We start from the raw sequence: 15130 nt of genomic DNA, 5'->3' as shown, positions 1-15130 counted from the left end.
CCGTATGCTGCAGTCAGTAGCGGCTCCAGGCACGGGCAAGCTGGTCTGTCGCCCGGAGCACTACTGTTTCCAGAGGGCGCAGGAAACGCCCACCACCCGTCCGGCGGTATAGGACATATTTAAGCACAGGGGGGAGGGAGCAGAGGAGGGAAGGGGCGATACACAGGATGGCGCTGGGCGCAGCGCTGCCTAGCGCCGGCCCTGGCCGCAGTGGCCCTTGGTGGGGGGATGTTGAAGGCAGTCACTCTGGCCGCTGCTCTGCATGATATAGCAGAGTAGAGCAGCAGGTAAATAGATGCCTTTTCACTAAGGGGAGAGCTTGGGGGCAGCCCAGCATCTCTGGGAGTCCTGGGCTCGCCCCTGAATGATGTAAATGGAGCGTGCAGCGAGGCCATGTCCCCTTTTCCAATATGCCACGCCACCTTTTCGGGTGTGTGCGCCTCCAGCGTGCGCATCTGATATTGCAATTGTTGGAAGCAGGGCCGGTGCTAGACTTCTAGGCACCCTAGGTAAAACTTCTGCATGCGCCCCCACCCCCCCTGTACTCATTTAGCCCCTCAGGTGAAAATGACTTTGCACAGGTATATATAGTACATAAAATGCCCGGCACTCTGCAGACCGCAGCAGGTCTATACCTTGTTCCGGGTGCCTTCAGAATGGAGATCACTCCCCTCAATGTAAACAGTAACAAAGCAGCAGCACTCCGGAGTCTCAAACAACGGTGAAAACAGGTGTCTTTATTCTACGTTTTGGGGTACTGTGACCCCTGCCTGAGGATAAAAGTAAATAGAATTTATTCACAGGAGAAATATAATAGCAACGTCTCACATAAAGTCTCAACAACACAGAGATTCACATAAGCAATAATGAGTATAGGAGAAAACCCCCATATATAGTCTTTAACACAGAAGAGCTAATATGGTAGGGAACCCTGAGTCCAGTATGAGGCTAACACCTCAGGATGGTATAGAGGAGCTTCACCAGGGTGGAACTCTGTAGTGATGGGGATCCGGAGCAGAGTGAGCCATGTGATGCAGTGAAAGATGGAGCAGGGTTGAGCCCTGTGATGCTGTGAGGTTGAAGCAGGGTTGAGCCCTGTGATGCGGTGAGGTCGGAGCAGGGTTGAGCCCTGTGATGCAATGAAGTCGGAGCAGGGTTGAACCCTGTGATGCGATGAGGTCGAAGCAGGTTTGAGCCCTGTGATGCGGTGAGATCGGAGCAGGGTTGAGCCCTGTGATGCGGTGAGGTCGGAGCAGGGTTGAGCCCTGTGATGCGGTGAGGTTCCGGAACAGGGTTGAGCCATGCGGTGTAACTAGAATCCGGAACGGGTTTGAGCCCCGCGATGCAATGAAGGTTGAAGCAGGGTTGAGCCCTGTGATGCGGTGAGGTTCCAGAACAGGGTTGAGCCCTGTGGTGTGACTAGAATCCGGAACGGGGTTGAGCCCCGCAATGCGGTGATGATAACTGTAACTGTGCAGTTGACAACTGTAATGAAGATGGGTTCGATGTCCACAGGAGTAAGAGACAACAGGCAAAGTAAATAGTGCAGCAAAAGGTGAAACAACAGCAGTGGAGCGGAAAGCAATACTTAAGCAATGGCTATGTTGAGCTCTGTAGTGCGGCTGGTAACTGGCATCAGAAGTTTAGCTGGAACATGAGCGGAGATATAGCAAAGTCCACAGCAAACCACAGGCACAGCAGGGATCTGGCAGGAGTCCAAGAAAGACCTGAAAGTAATGTTGCACAGACACTGAGACACAGTAACAGGCTTTATACTAGAGGTCTGTGATCCATAGGAAGTTCAGAACATGTGACCCAAATGGAATCAGGTTTGAAATAATGAGCAATCTAGGAATCCCACAACCTGACAACACCTTGGAAAGAGATGATCACTTTAACTCTCTATCCCCTGTATGTGAAGAACGCCAGCAAGCAGGATAGCTCCTCCAACGACCACAAAGGAGCTTTGGAAAAAGTAATCTATTTTTATGTACTGAAATAGTCACAGTCCTGACAGTGTGTCAGTCACTTCAGGCTTAGTCCAACCGGACCTAGTCCATAATATCCAAATAAAAGAAGCGCACTCACCACACTTGATCCAAAGAAGTGAAAAAAATATACTTAACACTTTATTCTTTCATAAAATAACCGCAAGTTGTCTATGGTCGACATTTCGGTCCAAGCAAGGACCTTTTTCAAGACCAACAATCTGCTACAGGGTCAGCCATAATGTAGACACAACCCACACCAGGCACCTGTGCATTCTTATATAGCTAGCATGTGTGACGCGACTGGAAGTCACGTCAGCAACCGAAGCTAATTTATCAAATACCTTTTCATTAACATACAAACACATATTACCACAAGTAAAGCCATACCACAACAAGTGGATCATCCCTGACAATCATCCATAGACCATGTCAGTCTCCGCCGTCAGGAACCGGAAGTGCCGCTCCTCAAGCAGCATCCGGCTGTCTGGATAGTGTTGGAACACAAATTCCAGCAACCCCGTGTAGGTTTACGTTCCACACCAACCGGAAACACATGGGTCCAAATGTAAACAAAGCACATTTGAAAAGGTAATACCGTGTACTATACATAAATTGAGTGAACAGATGTCTGATAGTACACAGTACCACAGTGTTACTTAAAATAAACACAGAACAGCGCCTATCAAGCGCTATCATTGTACAGGGATAAGACATACATAACAATACATAAGACAACATACATGGTGATATTATTACCAAAACCTCAGAGCACCAAAGAAAAATCAATAAATCACGTGAACCTGATTGCCATTATACCTAGACATGATAATACCAAAAAACATAACAACAACAAAATATTCATGCCAATTAGTCACGCTTTTAGAGTGCCGAGCAAATAACACCATGAATCCATACTGAGTAGCCCGATATTATAGAAAAATCAAAAGTGGGTTAATCTCGTTCAGCCCTTTAGGGGTCACAGTGTCCAGATGGTGAATCCACCATGCCTCTCTTTTTAACAATTTTAAGCCACGTTCACCTCCCACTGGTAATGGAGGTGTCCAATCAATAATCATACACCGAAGTGTTGATATCTGATGTCCCATTTTCACAAGATGTGGAGCCACAGGTTTATCTGAGGTACCTGTATTGTGTGCCAAATAAATAGAGGACCTATGTTGAGTCATCCTGTCACGGAAGGTACAAATAGTCTTACCGATGTACATTAGCCCACAAGGGCAGGTCAACATATAGACTACATGACCCATCTGACATGTCACCCGGTGACGGAGGTAGATCTTCCGTCCAGAATGTGGGTGATGGAAAAATTTACCAGTGGTCATTACACGACATTTGGTACAGCCAAGGCACCTATAGCAGCCATTTTGTTGAATCAGCCAATTACTCTCAGTGGGCACTTGAGGTTACATATTAGGCCTTAATAGGGCATCCTTTAAGTTAGGACACCTTCGGATGCTCAGCAGCTGGCTCTGACCCTGTAGCCTTTTTAATGCCAGATCACTAGTGACTAGAGGCCAGTGTTTCTTAATAGTCCTCTGTACCGATCTCAGACCCGTGTCACACCGAGTACTGAGGATCATCCGGTTGCAGATCTTATTGGGTTGTTTCACTTCTCTTAATTGTCTATGAAAAATATTGCTTGCTTTGGTGAGGCAGTCTATGACAACTTTAGGTCGGTACCCTCTCGTGATAAATCTTTGCTTGCATTCATCTAATTGGGCATCAGCTCTTGTAGTGTTAGAATTGTTCCTCATTAAATGCAGAAATTGTGAAATGGGCAATTTAGATTTCAGTGAATCGGGGTGATGGCTAGAGGCCCTCAACAGTGTATTCCTGTCAGTCGGTTTGTGATAGTGTGTGTCTTCGAGTGTGCACCCACTTTTTATTATAGTAACGTCCAAAAAAATCATCCTGGTGGCGTCAATTGACGCTGTAAATTGTATGGGGCTACTCAGATCATTCCAATAACGGACCATAGTGTCAAAAGACTCAGCATCATTCCTCTATAATATGAAAATTCCGTCTATAAAACGCCTGTAATATACAATATTCTCTGAAAATTTACCTAAAATATACTCATGTTCATACTTGTTCATGAATATATTCACGTAAGCGGGCGCGATGTTAGAACCCATCGCCGTCCCCTCTACTTGAATGTAATATTCACCCTGATACATAAAAGGATTGCACATCAGTACCTTAGATAATAATTCACACATAAATTCTATTGGAGGACCCTCATATGGGCCTTGTATGAGTGCTTCTTTCACTGCTGTTATACCATCAGCATGTGGGATTGTTGTATACAATGATACAACGTCCAATGTAGCTAATAAAGTATTAGGATCTAGGTTCTCAATAAGATTAAGATCATCCAAGAAGTGTCCGTTATCACACAGGAAGCTGTCAGTAGTTTTGACAAAAGGTTGTAAGTAAGAGTCTAGCAATTGTGCTATCGGTTGAAGAATAGACCCCCTGGCTGATATAATCGGTCTGCCAGGTGGGTCTATTAATGATTTATGCACTTTTGGGAGGGTGTAGATCACAGGACATATAGGGTGTTCAACAGTCAGAAAATTAGCGATGTTCTTATCGATCCAGCCCTGTTTAAGGGCCATATCAACTAGAGCATCAACCTCATGATTAATACGTATCATTGGGGTAAACTCCACCTTATTACAAGTGGAGGTGTCAGCTAGTTGTCTCCTAATTTCTGCATCATACTTATCAAAATCCTGTATAATCACCGCCCCTCCCTTATCAGCTCCACAAAAGCAATGAATGTTCAGCTGGACTTAAAGTGTATTGAGATAAATTAAAAATTAACTCCTCCTACCTCTCCTGTTTCTTCCTCTGCCCCTTACTACCACCTCTCCTAGGGTGCGATCTCCTCCGCTTGTTTGCTGTCCATTCCTTCTCGACCTGGTACTTGGACCTAAAAATGAGGTACCTATTGGAGGAAGTGTATCAGTAGTCTCAGATTCCGATGAAGACTGTGTTGCACGGTTATCAAAATCACTCTCTATTAAATTGTCTATATCATCTATTCTGGGGAAAAGGGGAACGCTTATCCTCACCAGAGAGCCATCGGTAAACCATATGTCTCTGGTAGTTGATATCATCACTTTCCAACTTTTTCCTCTTGAATGATATTAGATCAGTTTTAGATTTATCTAATTGCACCTGTAAGCATTCAAGCCAATTATGAGATTTGTCAGTTACAAGAATCGTAGACTTTTCTTTCTCAAACTCTTTTATCTCAACGTTCACCTTCTGCAATTCCTGACCAACCTCTTCAATAACAAGTGTAATTAAATCTTATTACAAGTGTAATAAGTGAATATTTATTTAAAATGCCACACCATTTGACACAAAATCCAGGGTTTCTACGGCCAATAGTTGGAACATTTGCCACCCTAAACAGACAGGTCTGATGGTCTAGCTGCGAGTATGGATTCCTTGATATGGAAATAGTGAAGACGCATTAAGATGCGCATCCTCCTGTGGCTGTGTCACTTCCGGTTGGCGGTTTTTCAATTATCTCTGGCCCTATTTAAAGCCAGCACCAGCACAGCTTGCAGTATGCCTTTGAAGAAGAACCCAGCAGCTCGAAACGCATCAGGCCAATAATGCAAGCTACCTACCTGCATCCAATATCCAGAAGGAGCCAGAGGTATCATTAGACATGCAGAGCAGTATCTGGTGACTGCTCTGTTTGCACACCACTGCCTTATTTACATCGCTCTCTGGTACAGGTGCTATGTTGGACTTTCCTTTTTACCACTGCATATACATTTATTGTGATTTTATTGTTTGCTCTGACCGAACTATAGTCATCTATTTGCATTATTGTTCATGTGGTTATCATTTCAGGACCATTTATATGGTCCACAGGTTTTATCTGCTATTTCATTAAAAATTGTGACTTTTAAAACTGAGTTACACTATATTTGTCTTATGTTTATTTTTTTACATGTTGGTAATCCCTCCTATGCAATGCTTCACTTAAGGGAAGTATTTCTTTTTTCTTTATTTATTTAATTTCCATTCCCACTTTTTATTTCTGAAATATGCGCCAGCGTAGGCAGATACTAACATTTCCTATGTATCCTATTATTCAGGGTTTTCCCCAGCATCTGCACCCCGGCTGCATCTTGGGTTGCACTAAGATGATCAGCACTTTGCACTTTATATTCTTGTTATTTAGACTCTTGCTGCATCAGCCCTCAAGGGTGCAACCAGTCAATTACACATCAGCTTTCAAGGCTGCAACCAGCCAAGTACACATCAGGCCTCAAGGCAGCAACCAGCCAAGTACACATTAGCCATCAAGGCTGCAACCAGCCAAGTACATATCAGCCCTCAAGGCTGCCACTCAGCCAAGGTCGCACAATTGGCCAGGTGTTCTACTACCTCATCTGTGTGAATCTCCCAAGGGATTCATAACAGGTTTAAATCAACCCCTTCTCCTTCCACCAAGGAAGCTTATTTACATCAGAAAACCCTAGATGTAAATTTCATAGACATGTTAACAAATAAAACAGACTGCTTTCCAATCTATTACAGGGTCCATGCCCTCCTACTACTATTAAATTACTGAAATCTCCTGATGGCACTAAGGCTAGACCTGGGAGGCAAATTTCTAAGGCTCTTCATTAATTTTATGCAGAGCTTTACTCCTCTCCCCATATAGATGTGTCTGAGAGAGCGGCCTTCTGGAATAATCTTAAATTACCACAGATGTCTGCCGAACATCTTCATCTCTTTTAACTCCCATAACGATGGAAGAGGTAATGCGATCCATTCATAAACTTAAACCTGGTAAGGCACTTGGGCCCTGATTCAGAGCCGGATGCTCTGACAGAGCACTCGCTCTGAATCAGGGCCGGGTTTTTTTTTTTTTTAGAACGGCCTCCTGGCCGCTCCCATAGCTGGGGTTACCACCCACAGCTACAGCGAGTGGCCATGATGATGGTCGCGATGGTCAAGACCTTCACGACCATCGGGCTTGCGACGAGAACCTTGTGGTAGGGTCTCGTGGCCGCAAGCCTCAGAGAGATTTCAGCTCTAACAGAGCCGGAATCTCTCCACTGACATCACTCGTGATGTCGGTGGGGCCGCCCCCAAATGACAGGCATTCTCATGGGAACGCCTGAGTTTGTGCAGCCACAAACTCAGGCCCGGGGTGGTGATAGGAGTAGACACAGAAGCAGATTTAAACCAAAACATGGAACTTTTAATAAGTGGTTTGGCAAACATGAACAATGGGAGAAAATAAGTCCAGGGATGGCACTAAAGTGTAAATGGGAACTGAGGTGAATGCAATGAGTAAAAGTCCAGGTAGTGGCAGATAGGAGCAGTCCAGTATCCGGATCTTGTGAGGGTGGTGAAAAAATATTTGTCCAGCAGTGTGAGGTTCTGGTTAATAGGGAAATGTCCAGTAATGACAAGCAGGGGAAATCAGGTATAGTGGTTGAAATGAAGAATGCAGGCTGAGGGAAAATCATCCAGCAGAGTGTCAGTGGAGGCAAGGTGCAGGGTGAACAGCAGACTCAGGTTCTCAGGCAAGGGGAAGGTAATGGAGGATGCAGGGAAGTCCAGTGGGGTTGGAGAAGACAAGCAGGCAGGCAGGTAGCGTTTCACAGGAACAGATGGTGAGCACAGGGAACTCTCTCTCAGCTATGCTGAGAAACACGTTGCACTGGCAATGAAGTGAGGCTCTGAACCTCCCTAAATACCAAGTGCTGTGCCGTGACTGGCCAGAGAGAGCATGTGACAAACCAGGATTGGGCGATTAGGTCACGTGACCGGAGGCAAGATGGCGGCGCCCATGCCGGAGCGGAACGGAAGCACCACCAGGCCTCACTAGCCCAAAGTGACGACATGCCCGCACAGAACCACGCACAGCCAACGCCTCTCGCCAAACACCAGCGCCACTACCAGACGCCCCCCGCCATAGTGACCTCACAGGTAATACCCATCGACCACCATGCAGAGAAACTCTGGTCATGACATCCTCCTTCTCTACTATCCTGCTCCTGCCTTGGGCTTGTTAACAAAAGTTGCCTTCATGATGTGGCGGGGTATAGGGTGAAGGACTAGAGCATCCTGGGATAGAAAAAAGCTTTGCTGTTGGTGTCCGATCCTCCAAGTACCACCTGCACCCCATTGTCTCCCTGTGGATCCTATGGACTTCGAAGAAAGAGAGTTAATAAGGATAAGTTTTACTATAACTCTCCTGTTACATAAGGGTATATATAGCCATTCTCCTGGACATGGGGGATAACACTACTGAGGAACTTGTGGGTTATTCCACAATGAAATGGGTTTAGCGTCCTACTGGCATTGACTAACACATAATTGGAAACTCATTTGGACTTTCCCAGTCCAGCACTTTCCACTCAATTCTAGATGCATACTCCATCCAAATCATGCCATTTGCAGCACCTTCTGCATACACTTCAGGACATGACCTTCTAACCCAAGGCTGGTAAATACTTATAAGCTGCATATTTTCCTGGATCATTTTACTGAGGCCAGTGACTGTTTTTATGCAATGTTGATTGCCATTTAAATTGAGACTTTTTAATAGACATTTATTTAATTGTTTCATCAATTCATTGATTCATCATTCAGATACCGTTTATTATTATTATTGTCTATGTTTACCCTTATTGACTATCCAGTTGATCTAATTTTATCCCCTATTTTATGATATGCAGCAATATATAATTACTGTTTATCCAACCAAGCCGTATAAAATCATACATTATATGCATATATTTATTGTATGTTGAAATTTTTACTTTTTCAAATTTGCTGTCTCATCTTCCATATAATGGTTTAATCAGAAAACCAACTGTGATTTTGTGGTTTAGAGCCACCAGGTTCATTTAGCGCTTTTCATACTTTATATATTTTTCTCTGTAATGGGAGTTTGACACCCTCCACCTGAACCAGCTTAGTGACAGCGCCAGACTGATTATTTTTTCTTATTGCTAAGTCCATTTAGGTGGCAGTCTAACAAACTCAAGTAACTATTAGTAGATATCACAAAATCATACACTCAACTCAGTGGCAAACGCAGGATTTCTAGAGAGGGGTTTCCAAATCCTTGATTCCACATGGGGCGGGTGGGGGAGAGAAAAAGAACCCTGCACTGCCCTGGACATGTACACATAAGGGGGGTTATGTGCGCTCCCGGGTGTTGTGTGCAGAATGTATTGGGGAAGGGGAAGGGGAGGGTTGGAACTGGGATATGCAGGGTATGGGAGGTGGTGATTATGTGTGTTGGGATGGTAGTGTGTGTGTGTGTGTGAGGATGTTTGTGGGATGTGGGTGAGGTTATGTGTATGAATGTTGCTGTGGATGTGACTTGGGTGTGTACTGTCTGGCTGGATGCGGGTGGGTAAATAAAGGAAGAAACGAGGCAAGGGATGTGGTACCAAACCTGTTTATTGGGTGAGTCACAGTGCTCCCCTGGGTTGGTAGTGATGCTGATGAGGTACAGTACAATAAGTCTCTGAGATAATCCTCGATTGGGAAGTGGGTAGACTCCTTCAGGGGGCTCCTTTACGTGTGGTCCTTACTCCTGCACGTTCCCCTGCTGGACCTATGGTCTACAGACTTAGGAACCGGGATTGTATGGGTTTCAAATTGTTCCAAGACTTGACCAGTTGGCGGCATCCTGCACTGGTGTGAAAGTTTGCTTACCTATCGGTAGGGCTTGTGCTGGTACATGGATGTACAGATTGGTCTCCTTATGTACTGGATAGTGTATTATTATACAGTATTAATACCCTATACACTAGATGGTCTATATCAGTGCACCCCTAATAGTGCATGTGTTCCAGATCTCCTAGTTGGTGCACTAGTATATTCATTACTGGCTGGCACATTTTAAAAGATCAACAGGTGGTGAGAATTATTTCATTTGTGACACTGAGGGGATTTTAAAAACATGCAACTTTGCTATTATATGCTATTTATATTGTGGTCCTCATGCTGTGGGCTAGGGAGGGGGGTTTTCAGGCAACCAGACCCCCCCCCCCTGCGTTTGCCTATGGAACTACACACTACTAATTTCCAAAGATTGTTTTCCTCTGTTCGCTAGGATCTGTCTCGCTTGCATCCATCTTCCAACTAAGGTACAAAAACACCTCCAAAGGGAGATTTTTTTTTAATTTGGGACCGGGAAAAAACATGAATTTAAAATGTGTCTGTTACAGAAGCACAAAAAAATATTTAATATCTAAAAATCACCATCAGGGTATGTTAGCAAGCCATAAAGCAGTAAAATATCAGGTAATACTCAGCACATCTTGGAAATGTATTGCCTCCATAGGGCCCGGGGAGACACGCTCTGAACCCGGATGGCTTCAACAGCTGTTTCGGGTTACCGTCCTCAGGGAACCACAAAACACTACTGAGCCCATGGCCAGTTAAATACCCGCCACCTTGAGAAACAGAGAAGCTTGTGAAACAGCTCACATGTGGAGCGTCATCACCAGCGTCACATCGCCGCCCGAACACCCGCCGTCTCCATGCCACATGCTGTCAGCCAGTTCCGTCCGTCACACCGGAAGTGACGTCAGACGGAACCAATCTGCACTAGCCAGGCAGCGGGGAAGGCATCGGGGTTCCTAGGTCGCCGGAAGTGACGCTCGCGGACCTCACAGAGCCATACAAAATGTCTCGCTTGCATCCATCTTCCAACTAAGGTACAAAAACACCTCCAAAGGGAGATATTTTTTTTAATTTGGGACCGGGAAAAACATGAATTTAAAATGTGTCTGTTACAGAAGCACTATACCACTGGAGCATAGGCGTGCACAGCACATTACATTAGGGTGTGCACCACCAGAAAAACATTTCTAGCTCTGCTTTTGGGGGTGTCTAAAACCAGTCAGGGTGCGAGTCTAGCATTACCTTAAAGTCAACAATCCACACCCCCCGTCTTCTTCAGGAAGTACAAAGGAAGTACAAAATAACATTAAAAATGTGGAGGCTTAAGTATGTATAAATAATCTAATGTATAAACATGTAAAAATAATTCAATACATTTTTAGTAGGGTACTATGGTTATAAAAAACATACATGCTTTAACATATACTAAACAGATTATATATATATATATATATATATATATATGTTGTGACAGGGACAGCATGCTTTCACATGAAGTTATTGTGGAGCAACAGGCTTATGCAGAGATGGAGCAATAAACAGCATGGTAATGAGATCCAGTCCTGGTTTTCCTGGGATCACTTGTAAGCAACAAGCAAGGCTAATTAGCAGCATCTGTTATCTGTCTTTAAAGTTGTATCAGTGCAAATCCACTATGATCCTGATGGTGAATTAGGTTATAGGCCCGGGGTTGACTAGTGATAGGGATCCTGGACCTGAGGGTCCACTAAAAGAACTGTGTTGCTGTATGGAAGTTTCTGTGTACCTGCTGCAATATCTTGTCTGTGAACACAGCACTGACCTGTATATCTGCCTGTGGTGAGAAAACTAACTTCTGTTGGTCTTTACTCTGGTGTATGCGATTCTTGTCACAATATATATACACACATATAAATAAATAAATATATATATAGTATATATATATATATATACTATATATATTTAATATGTTTACTATATGTTAAAATATGTATTTTATAATCATACCACCCTCACCCCTGAATGAAGTACAATGATAAACAACTTTCTGTACGTTTAAATCATATTTTATATTTTCCATATACTTAAATATTGCTTTTCAATATCACGCATTGTTATATATGTGTTTATATTCTTTACAAATGTTATACAATTTCCAACATAACAGTGTGTAAATATAGCACTGCAATTCTATGTATGAAAATATATTTGATTTTATAAGTGATTACAGCTTTGCGAACATTTGTTTTATTCAAGGTTGCTTGTAGTTACAGCTTGTTTGGTAAATGCATATGCTTCCCCTAAGAACCTGTTTTAACTATAAACTGTTAACTGCTACTTTTTCCACTCTGAGTGATGAGTGCCTGAGGATATGAGCACTCATGGATACGACAATGATGACAAGCAAGAAGTTACCAAGACTCAGGAAGACAGTTGAAAACTTGGCCAGTTGCATTGATTTTTTTCCTGTAACCTATTGTGTAGTGACCAGTTTATCTAAACTGTAATATATGTTACTAAGGTTACTCCTATATTGTTTGCTCTCTATAAATTGTACCACACTGACCCAGCAAGTCAGTGGTTCAGAATTGAAGCCTTGTCTTGGTGCCAACCGCGCATGCGCATTGTACTCTTTGTATTTCTTTATGTGAATAAATCTTTTGGAATTCCATGTAAGCTGATCGGACTTCACAATTATTTTACTTTAATAATTGGGGGCTCGCAAAAAGTACTCCCATTTCTCTACTCATAGCCACATGGAATTCGGAGTATCATAATGGGTGGGAGACGCATCAAAGAAAAGGTAACTATTTATTCTATATCTTAACCCATCTGTGTTGATACACCAAATTCCTGCTTTGTGAGTTGAGAAGGTGCAGAGAAGAATTCGGGAATAAGGTAAAATAAATTGCTTAGTCTGCGTAGATATTTGCTGTGTTTTAAAAATAACTCTTTGCCTCATAGTTATGTTGCCATAAGCTTTAAACATTTGAGTCAAAATTGTATTGCTCAGTGTAAAATTCACCATTTACTGTTCCTGTGCTTGTTTACTGAAAAGGTTAATTAGCCAGCCACACTGATAACAGAATCTGTGGCCATCTCAGAGACTGACTTATAGTTTTGTTTTTTCTTAGTCAGTACATGTTTAATAGAAATATCTGAATTAAAGGTACCAACAAAAGGAATTATATTAACAAAACTGTATGCTTGAAGTGTGTATGGCGTTCAAACCATCATATAAATAGGAAATTGTCCTTGATGAAGGTAATCGCACTAAATATACAGTTTTTGGTATATGCGAGTGCCCCCAGCAAGTGATGAGATAGATAGGGTTCAATAGTGTTTGGGACTGCAAAAAGGGGAGCAAAATACTGCACCCCAATTTGCAACATTTTAAAAGCTTAAAAGGTCGCAACAAGAGAAGCAAAAGGATCGCATTTCAGGAGTGGCATTTAAGTGTGAGACTACAGTAATTCAATAAGCACAATAGCGAATATTGGGAAGTGAATGAGCCTGTACCACTTGTAGTTTAAACGATACTTAGTGAGTGCATTATTGTATGTAGACAACCCGTTAGGATAATAGGTCGGTCATGGGTTGCACTGTTAGGACAAGAAGTCGGTCACGGTGGGGCTTCGCTGACCAGCAGCTTGCGATGTGTCTGTATTGGTATTATAATATCTACCTGCGTGTTGAGGAGACCGTTTGAACATAAAGTCGAGGCGCGGGACAGACAGCATTGGAGCCAGGCAGTCACAGTTTGGAGCCAATAATGTACGGAAAGGGGGGTTGGCAAAGGTCATTAGACCATCAACAATGATATCCTGTACAGTGCCGATAGGTTCAGCTAGGTCTATTGTAGGGATTAAATATGGTGTGGACGCAACTAAATATTGTGAGATGTGGTAAAAAATGACCAGTGAGTGTGTGAGATCTTATCCCATTGTTGGTACATTTCACAGAGATGTTTTGAAAAACGTTAATGATAAAATCTGTGGAATAAGTTTATGCAAATTGTGGCTTAAACACTGTAAATGTTTATAAATTTGGCAACGTGAACATGAGGAGTAGAGGGGAAAATTGCAAACCAGTAGCGAGGAGCCTTAGAGGAAGTTGGTGCATGCACCAAGAGCTCCTCCGCCTCCATATAATAATGTAGGAAAGAGTACCGCCAAAATTTTAAAATTGTGTTTTTGTTTTGTCTGGTAATATATGTAAGAAGGTTATGCAGGAAACAGAAGTGGACCCTCCTTAGTTGCAGCATTGTCTTAGGTGTTGCAGTTATACATGGCCTAGTATGGGCAGGGGAGGAGCTGGGTCACGTTGTTCGCTTAGCCTGGCTGCTATTGCTGAACCATGAGGTAAAGAGATAATCCCTAGTGTGGGGATGTAGTCTGGAGGCCGATGGTCTAAATGCCGACCGCCGGCTTCCAGACTACTTAATCCCAGCGAGGGTTGAATGACAGGCGTCTAAATCTAGACGCCTATCATTTTACCGACGCCGGGAGACAGGCACCCGGCATCCCAATCGAGGTGATGGCGGGCGCCGCAGCGGACAGCCGCGGGGAGGAGGGTTAGGTTTAGGGCTCCCGGGGCGGACTTAGGGTTAGGCACCCTCCCGGGAGGTTAGGCTAGGGGGAGGGAGGGTTAGGGTTAGGCAACCCCCCGGGAGATTAGGGTTAGGCAGTGGGGAAGGGGGGGTTAGGTTTAGGCACAGGGGGGGAGGTTAGGGTTAGGCACCCTAAAGGAGGGTTAGGGGGTAGAATTAGTTTAGTTTATACTTACCTTTAGGATGATCGGGATTTCCTCCTTTGTTGGGCAGCTGCTGTCAGGCCGGTGGTAATACATATCACGCCCCTAGTGTTTTAGAAGACCAGGGTAATATAGGGTTACATCCGGTGAGTACTATTATGGTCTCTAGTGGTAAAATCAGATAGGGATGGGATTGTACTTGTATGTGATATCACAATATAATGCCTTTGGAGTAGAACAGAATTATTATTTATTAAAGGTTTGGGAAATGTGCACTACAGAAGAGTAATGGTCGGACTCAGACGTTAAAGGCCAGAGGGCCTGATTCTGTACAATTAGCCCGATGCATTCTTTGGCATGCCCCCCAGGTCTGGGTATCAATAGAAGCTGATATATTATATATAAACTTAATTGGTCTGTTTGTTTGTTTGTATGTATGTATGTATGTATGTATGTATGTCTGTCTGGTTATGCACCCCTGCACCGATTGGGATGAAACCAACATGAGGTGGTCCAGATGGATCCTAGCCAGGTTTTAGGGGGATTAGGGTCCCAGTCGGACCTCCCGTTGGTGTATGCTGGTCAGAACTTTGACCCAGGGAGCCTGTTCTGAGCCTTCCACTAGATGGATTTGGACAGAAACTTCAGAGTGGCAGCATTGGTTCCCAGAAGACATACTAGGGGGTTGAGGTCCCAGTTGG

Source organism: Taudactylus pleione, unplaced genomic scaffold (genome assembly GCF_031769625.1).
Source record: "Taudactylus pleione unplaced genomic scaffold, aTauple2 ptg000037l, whole genome shotgun sequence".
Lineage (NCBI taxonomy): Eukaryota > Metazoa > Chordata > Amphibia > Anura > Myobatrachidae > Taudactylus > Taudactylus pleione.
This window is presented reverse-complemented; position numbering follows the sequence as displayed.